A 7,602-nucleotide genomic window follows, 5' to 3' on the forward strand; every position below is an offset into this window, starting at 1 on the left:
AGTACGTATCGTGTTTTACGTATTAGATTTTGTTATTGTTATTACGTATACGCGGTGTGATGCTCTCATAACCGGTTAAACACCACATTCGTAATAACGGCTTCGACGCGCACGTCGAATTTCCCGGCGCTCGTTTTACGAGCATCGATCGTTCAAGGTTATCCGGTGCTCCCCTTTCTTTCCTTTCTTTTTTTTTCTTTTTTTTCCTTTTTTGGATTTCAATAACATCGAAAGTGGAAAATACCTGGGAGGAAAGTAATAGGTCCGTAATACAGGGACGTAATCGCGACGTAAACAGTCGATCGAGGCACGAGTGGCAGCACTCCGAGTGAAGCGCAATTACCACGGCAAACTCGATTAAACGCTCGCGCTCTCGACTCGGTTTATTTTATGCACCGCCACTCTGTAATCTCGGGCGGAACGAGCGGAAGTGATCGGCGCACTCCGCCTTCGGCCGATATCCTCACCGATAATTCGCCAACGAGCCGCCATACTCGCGTACATACATAATCGCGATAACTCTTATTAACTCGTCGCGTTGCCGATAATGTTTGCTCGTCAAAAACAAACGATCTAAAATCATCGTTGACGGAAAACTCTTCCTCTCCCAACCTAACATCCTTTCATCAGGATCGAAGCAACTCCTCCTCCGGTCGAGGAGGAGTTTCTTCCCCATCGCGAGATTCCACGTGGAAACTTTTCGTATCGAATCGACCAACGTCCAATCAATTGAACCCCGTTCAATAAATCTTGGACGGTTTCCTCCTCCTCCTCCTCCTCCACCGTTGCGCGATAGATAGATAAATAAATAGATGGATAGATCAGCCTCGATCGAGATGAATCGTGATTTAAGCGGCGTCCAGCGGTGGCACAAATACTACGCGCACGCACGAGCTAGACGCATAAAGAGAGAGAGAGAGAGAGAGAGAGAGAGAGAGCAACCGACCGCGTGAGCAAACCACATTAGGCGTGTGCTGCATTAGCACGTGGTTGGTCCGTTGGCTGCGTTCGATTACGTAAGGCTGAGGTAACCGGGGGGGCAATGTCAAGGCTGCAGGCTTCGCCTTTGGCGACACACGCGCGCACGCATCGTCCAATCCTTGACCGTCAACCCTTTTGCGGTTCTCCCCCCTGTGGTTCCTCCGACGGGCGGCGATAACGGTGCGGTTATGGAGCGTGGGCGAACCCGTGCGGGAAGTGTCCGTCGAACGCACGATGACGCGGGTTTTCAAGCCCTCGCCAATTCTCCAACCACACTCAGACGGAGTGGACGCGCGATTCGACTCTTGCGCAAACATATTTGGCAACGAGCTCGCTTGAATTATCGTTTCAAGGTTACGCGTTTATGCTGTTCTTTTTTCTGCCCGCTCGCGTGGGCGTTATCCTATGATATCGGGAGCGATATCTTTCGTTTTCCAAAGTGTTATTTTCGCGGATCGACCCCTTCGGGTTTATCCCGGTTACGAGAAATACAACGACTTGAATACGACTTGAACGAGAACTCTGCTCCACTTTCGTTCGAGAACCCGTGTGCATCAAAGCCTGCGCGATGAATGGGCGAAGAAGCTTATTCTTCTTCGTTCCAATACAGCTTCAACACGCTTTGGTCGCATGAAGATACTTTGGAGATATTACTACTTTCAATTCGGACGAAACAGACGGATACGTATTTATCACGAATTTTCGCCGGGATCCGAATATCTTGCGAAACTCGCGCTTCCTTCGGACATCGGTTCGCGTTCCACAATCGAGAAAGAAAAAGAAAAGAGTTTTCTGGAACGGGAGATCAGGTCGTAACGCGTTGAATACCCGTTGCGAGAGTTAGCAACGATGGTGTAGAAAATAATAGCGGAAAAAGCATTCTTGTCCGGCGCGTGGAGTGGATCGAAGAGAGAATAAATTCCAAGACGAATCTAGGCCGCCTCGACGTTCGATTGAACGCGATCGCTCGATTTATATTTAATCTCCTTGCCGAGGAGTCGATGCAATTTAAACGGAGTCGGCGTATCTCGTTTCAGACAAGGAACGACGACTTCCTGTTCGACGGACGTTCGCCGTTAAACGCACGCATTCGCGTACGGTGTGTATATAAGACGCGCAAAGGTGTCAGCATTGTATCCGGCCGTTGATGTAATATCAGTCGATTCACAGCTGTCTCACGTGAGGTAATCGTGCACCTCTATCGCTGCGTTTCCTTTTAATCGAGGTGACGCGTTTACCCTTTCCCGCGATCGAGATTTCTCGATTCGCGACGATTCATCCTCCGTGTCCATCGTCCTTCGATCTTGTACACATGCCACGTACAGACACATATATATATATATAACTAGTTCGTCGAGGAGTTCGTTAACAAGTGACAAAAGGAGAAGAAAACAAAAAAAAAAGAAGAGAGGAAAGAATTATGTAAGGAGCAGTTAACGAACAATGTCACGAGAAACTAACCAGACCGCTTTTTATCATTCGATACGTTTGTTCGAAAATGTATGTACATTGAATGCTTGGGATCCGCGAAATCATTCCGCGATTCAAAATTCAATTTCGAATTACGAATTCGATTTCGAAATGATTCAGAATTTAATCGAGCGTTCCCATCGAATACACGCATTCCTCGATTTTCGCTCGAAATGATATCGGCGATAAACCGATCTTCTCGAACGAGTCGATAAGAATTTTGTTTTTTTTTTTTTTCCCTTTCCTTTTCTTTTCTCTTTTTTCGTCTCGGTGCCGCGACGTCTGCTCGCGCCGCCGCCCGTTATCTAACGATTCGCGTTCCAACGTTCACACAAAAAAAAAAATCCGCCTGTTTCCGTCACCTTCGTTATTCATCGCGCATGTAATTACGACGCAGCCATTTATTGTTCGCTTGTTTATTGCGAGTGGAAAATTCTCCTGGTTGCGTGGCGGGCGAGGGAAAAACATCGATCACCCGATTCGATAATAATGGAGAATTAGAAAATGTTCGCGTAATATTTCTTCTAACGTACGTATATATATATATATGTATATTTCTTGTAAGCAGACGAATGCAAATCATCCCGATGTCATCGATCATTTGATCGCTCACGCCAGTCTGTTGTGACGGGTGTTTACGACACGTCTCGTTAGATATTACCTGCGATATCGCGCGGAAGAGTATTAATCGTATAAATAAAACGCACTGGCCTTTCCGGCAAACTGTTCTATTTTCGTGGCGCGTGGATATTTCGAACGGGCGACTCGAGGCGAGTCGGCGACTATTTCGGTTGTCGGGAAAACGGCACGCGTCTTCGATTCGCGATTTATCTGTCGACGGTCGCGGCAAACCACCGTCGAAACACCTCATCGCGTCGCTACGCCGGACATTGGCCGACGTGTTCGAACCAAAGTGTTCGAGCCCGCTTCGAGAATAATACGCGTGGAACGAAAATCGAAAGTTCTTTTTCGATCGTTTTTTTCGGATCGTTCGGAAGGAGGATTCGATTTTACTACAACGATGATGTCACAACAACGACGTCAATTCGCAACAAGTTTTTTTTTTGGAAAAGGGATTGTTTCCTCTTGCATTCTGTAGTTCGAAAGAAGCCATTGTAGAAGTCCTAGTTATTGTGAAAGTTTTGCTTTTTTTTTTTTTATTTGTTTCAAGATTTGGTGGGAACGACGCACGTCATAGTGCTTCTTTAACCTTAGGGATACTTAGATCGAAGCTTACGGTTACGTGCGTCATCACGGTTAAAATCATTTTCATCACGAAAAGTTTTATACGTTATTTAATCTAACGTCTATTAAAGATAAAAGTTAAACGCGGATAAACTTTTCCATCACGTTATCTCTCCAAGCCTATTATGTTATCTCGTCATTGACCGGTCTAGTCACTTTGATGTAACTTATCGTTATTATTAAAGCTCGTCAATAATCGGCTTCTTATTCCTATTTTTTTTATTATTGTTGTCGTAATGAAATAAACCTTCGTTTCCGGAAAATAATCAATCGATACGAAACGAAGGGAAAACCGGATCCTATAGGAGCCTCTATCGGAGAAGTTGGTTCCTCAATTGCTATTCTCGACACTTATCTAGATATCCCGCCTTCTATATTCGACGTCTGCTGATGCAACGAACGACGGTGCAAAAGATAGAGCGAAGAATTCAAAAGGAGAAGGAGCCGCGATTCTTTCTATAAACGGGATCTATAAATGATTGGAAACACGGTATGCCTCCGATAGCCTCTTATTAGAGAACGAAAATAAATCACAATGGCGGGGCTTGTGTGCCCCAACCTAATGAATAGTTTGTTTTGAATATTTCGAGCGCGTGGCGCGCGTGTCCACTTTTTAAATTCTATAAACGTACCCGGTCTAAATCCGCTTACGTCACCACCTCACCACATTCCCATCGAGCTCGTTCGAAGATACATCGCGATTATCCGACTATAAAAAAAGTTTCGTGGATTCCTCTCATCCATCCTTTGCCTCTAATTACCGCCCTATAAACCGTCGAGATTCTCATCTCGATTCGGATTTTACAATACGAAAATTCGTCAAATTACAGACCGTTTCGATATCTCGACAACATCCATGAAAAAAAAGGCCGTACACGATGACAGCGATTCGCGTAAGCAGTAAAGAAAAAAAGAAAAAGAAAAATGGAACGTCGTGAAAATGGAGGAAAATTGGGGACATGGGTAAAAAGGCGAAGCAATCTTCGAATCGACTAAAAGTTTCATCGATATTTTTGTCGTCTTATTTCCATCACGCCCTGACTCACTCTCGCGTTCCTCATAAAATTCCTCTTTAAATTCGAGAACGTAAAACTCGACGTACATTTATCGATTTTTCTTTTTTTCGCGTCACTTCACTCGAGAGAGGATCGTCGTGGCTTCGACGATGGAGAAATTCGGCGTCCATGGGACGGCATATTCCTCCGTTATTTTCTTAACCTTTAGAAGCCAGTCAATCGAATCGTCCTCGCAATAAAGAATAAAGCGAATAAAACGAATAAAGCATTCTCGAATTACCCTGGCGAGCGTGTGTGCAGTTGGAGACCGCCGCATGCTCACGATTACGTAAAAGAGTAAATCCTCTGCTTTTTACGAGGCGATCTCCGATATCTTCGGATCTTCGGAGAATTGGATCTCTTGCGCGGAGATATAAGATATAAAATATATCAGAGAGAGAGAGAGAAACAGTTGGGTGAAAACGCTCTCGTGACAGACTCGTGAGAGAAGATCGATGATGAGTCGAAGATAAGCTTGATACTCGATCGAATGCGTGTAGTATTATTTTTAGATCGTAATTCTCGACAATATTCGAATTACGATCTTGCGACAATGTCGATGATTTACGACGTGCGTCACTCTCAGTTTCAGCACGCGTTGCATCCGTTATGTTCTTTCACACACCAAGTCGCCCCGTCGCATCGAACGCCGGATTCAACAGTTCAGGTTAAACAGTTCAGTCGTAATCAATCCGATTATCGCCCCGAGCGTACACCTATTTCCGCCATTTTCGATCGCGCACGCACAATCGCGTGCATCGATGTTATCATCGATGCGACGAATCCATCTGAACGCGAATCCGAACATTTTACTTGGAGATCTCTCTCACCGGGATTTTCAAGCTCGAACAGTTTAGAGAAAAATTTCAAAAATTTTCGGCGATCGTTGCTCGGTCGAAATAAATCGGTCGAGTCGTTCGTTTTTGATACAGCGATCGATGGATTAATTATCGATCAATTGGAAAACGAGAAGCTGTCGCGAATCGACGAAAGGAGAAAAAAGAATAAAGAATCGATTGATATGGATGATCGGGCTTGACCTCGCTTCTGTTTTCGACGATTCGGGGGGAATTCTCGCGAGGAAAGGCGGAGCTAAACGTAACCGGCTCTGAACAAACATTTGCAATCCACGCCCGCTATCTTCCGCACCATCTCGTTCACTATTTGTAAACACTGTCACAACAATCTACGTATCATTTCACCCAACCCTCCTCCACCCGATAATACCGCGATATCAGATATTTTTAACATCGTTCTGCCTACTATTCGAAGAATAAAGAAACTATTTATCCGCGAAAGAAATATAGCGCGAGTAGAAAATGTATGTAATGGAGCAACATTACGCGCAATATTTTTATGGAAAAAATTTTTTATCGATGTCGAGGAAAGAAGGACAACAGGATCTCTCTCGTGTTGCGGTAACTGTTATATAAGACGTTCGTTAGTACCAGAAAATTATGAACATGTGTCATATACGTGTCCACCCACTTAATGTATGTATAAATATACGCGTGTGTGCATATATATATATATATATATCTCGATGTTTTCTCTTCCTCTTAAGATTTATGATTCTTTAAGATTTTTTTTTTTCTCTACAATTATAGTAACAAAATACACAAGTTGTTTTAAGAGTTTCGAAACGGTACAGTGATTTCGAATTATAAGACAAGTATATGTGTATGTGTGTTTTTTTTTTTTCAAAAGTGTGTTTCAATTCACATTCCGACGCATTTCTAATCTTTATATCGATAATTTTTCGATCCCCTCTGTCTCGATTCGAAATATATTTTTCCTTTTTTCCTTTTATCGATATCACGAGATGATCAGGAATTGCCCTGATCACCGATGACTACGCAAGTGCGCGTCAACGCTGAAAATATTTACACAGAGATTCTTTCCATAACGCGTAGACGTGATCGTGACAACGATATTTTTCAGGATAACATCCAACATTCCGTTTCCAGAGGAACGGGTTACGTAAGGGAACGTCTTGAACGCGCGTGGAACAATACGTTTCGCCGCGTACGCCAGTCCTGTGTGTGCATGACTGGCCGTTTAATCCGCGAGGCCATTTTCTACGCGAGGAAAACGCGATGTGAAATGCAACGCGATGACGCAACGGCAACAAAGCGAGAAACAAACGAGCCGGCGGATGCGCGGCCATTATATCTAATTACGCCGATCAATCCGTACGATTCCGTCGAAAAATTGCCAGTTTCCAGCTCGTGCTCGTTGTTTCGTTCGCTCGCGTCTAAAATGGTGTGTTGTTACGTTAGAAACGTTATCAAACGTGGCACGATAACGGGCACGTCCGCCTTTCGAAATTTGGCGACCGGTAGCAGAGGTAGAGGCGGATCGTGCCCGTCGTCGTTGAAAATTCATCGCGTCTCGAAGAACGAAGAATGTCGAAACCGAGGTTCCGAGGTTTAAAATTGGAAACGAATGGAGATTTGTTTGTTGTGGAACGATTCTCGGTAAGCCTTAAGCCGTTGTATCGTTCTAGAGATCTTGAGACGTTGGAAATACCTAGTACGTACGTTGGAATAATATTTAACGCGGACAAATCACTTTTCAGATTTTCGCTTGAAATGATGCAACGCGAGAAAATCGTGCCAAAAGTCGCCGATGGATGGATTCCATCGTTGCTAATCATTCACAATGATGCACGCAAGGGCTGCATAAATAGTATTTGTGCATCATTGTATCTGAATGAATAGTGATATATTCGTTTTAACTATTAATTAATCACGTTCAATTGTATACGAGTAGAAAAATTATTGGAAATGGATTATAGGATCTGATACACACACACACACACACACACACACACACACACACACACACACAT

The 7,602-nt window shown here is 44.0% G+C and overlaps 2 protein-coding genes across 2 annotated transcripts in view; one reads left to right on the forward strand and one right to left on the reverse strand.

The window, feature by feature from the left end:
- LOC122718280 overlaps positions 1–7,602 on the reverse strand; it is a 56,054-nt gene that overhangs the window by 20,740 nt on the left and 27,712 nt on the right. The window lies entirely within an intron of this gene.
- Positions 1–7,602, forward strand: part of LOC122718307 (RIB43A-like with coiled-coils protein 1) — a 42,783-nt gene that overhangs the window by 2,311 nt on the left and 32,870 nt on the right. The gene's annotated exons all lie outside the window — the stretch shown is intronic.

This window comes from Apis laboriosa, unplaced genomic scaffold, assembly GCF_014066325.1.
Source record: "Apis laboriosa isolate Shangri-la unplaced genomic scaffold, ASM1406632v1 scaffold11_cov152, whole genome shotgun sequence".
In the NCBI taxonomy this organism is placed as follows: Eukaryota; Metazoa; Arthropoda; class Insecta; order Hymenoptera; family Apidae; genus Apis; species Apis laboriosa.